The following is a 1,636-nucleotide window of genomic DNA, read 5'->3' on the forward strand; positions in this document are numbered from 1 at the left end:
ATTCAGTAGAAGTTAATGCTAATGAAGTACTAGCAGAGAGTAATTAATCCCTAAGGCATAGTTTTATTCCACGCTATTTTAAGTTTCAGTGAAGGCTTTTGTTCAGGCTTGATGGCAGCAGTTTGTATTAAGATTTCTTTACTCAGAATTTCAATCAATTTGGTAGCAAAGTGGCTTCATTTGCTTTGTGTAGGCTGCACATGTTTGATGCAGGTGCCACCGGAATCAGTGGACAACTTCATTATCTTAATAAGTTTTAAATTGATTTTACTGGAAATTTAGCCCAGAAAAAATTAAGTTATGGTTTCATATGGTTTCATATGGTTTCATATGGTTTCATATGGTTTCATATGGTTTCATGTGCTCTGGAAATACTGTGTTAGTGAGGAAAAAAAATCAAACTTCATATGACAGTTTCCACGAAGTTGCTTGTCCCAGTATAGTTCCTGTCAAATAGCAACTTAAACCAACATTGTTAGCATTAATAGAAACACTGATTGCAACCTAGAAACTGTAGTCCACGGGCAGTCAAGACTGAACTACTTTTTTAATCCTGATGACAGCCATATTAGCTGTAGGGAGATGACACAGGTCCTTCTGCAGCTCGCAGCTATTTTTGCTTTTCAATGCTGCATTTATTCCTTCTATAAATAGAGCATTAACCTTTGTAGATTTTCACATAAGTAAAGTAGGAATTAAAATAATTTGGTTCAAGTCTTTCGGTAGTATGAACTGCTGAGTTGTATCATGTTGATTCTACAAGTAACTCCGTTGGTGTTGTTTTCCTCTGCAGTTTATTCCAATGCCAGTTTTGTATGGCGTCTTTCTTTACATGGGAGTGTCTTCATTAAAAGGCATTCAGGTAAAATCTGACTTTGTGGAACAACTTGCTTTTGTTTAAATGAAAAGGGAAATGTAAGGTGTTATTTTACATCAGAATCAATAAAGTTAACCTATGTTGTCTGAGTAGGATGTAGGATAATTTTTGCAGTATCACATTCAGTGTTTGTTCTTACCACTGTCTTCAGTTATGTTGCTTTTATTCCTTCAGTAGTGTAGCTGAATAATAAATTTTCTGAAATATTTTAAGAAGTTATACTAGTGTTGTTTGAAAGGAACACAAACAATAGAGATCCCAGCCCCTTGAATTTTCATGGATCTTTGCTAGTATTTTAATTAGGATTAATTTGTTTCTAGAGTTTCATAAAAATGTTGTTTTATTTAAATATTTCCTTCTGGGGAGGAAGAAAATCATTAACTGAAGGATGATTTTATATTTCACTGCAGTTTTTTGACCGTATAAAATTGTTTGGAATGCCTGCCAAGCATCAACCTGACCTGATATATCTGCGTTATGTACCACTCTGGAAGGTCCATATCTTTACAGTTATTCAGCTCACTTGTCTCGTTCTTTTGTGGGTGATTAAAGCCTCTGCAGCTGCTGTTGTTTTCCCTATGATGGTAAGTGATCTGTTCTACAAGTTAATCATTTGCCAAAAGTGTGTGCATCATCCAACATCTCTTCAGAATGTGTTTGCTACCTTATGAGGGAAGGGACTGAGAAAGACACAAACTTCAGAAGCTGTTCACTTCTGAACATGAGAACTCTGAAAGAAAGCAATTCAGCTGTGAAAAG

This window comes from Meleagris gallopavo, chromosome 6 (genome assembly GCF_000146605.3).
Source record: "Meleagris gallopavo isolate NT-WF06-2002-E0010 breed Aviagen turkey brand Nicholas breeding stock chromosome 6, Turkey_5.1, whole genome shotgun sequence".
Classification (NCBI taxonomy): Eukaryota; Metazoa; Chordata; class Aves; order Galliformes; family Phasianidae; genus Meleagris; species Meleagris gallopavo.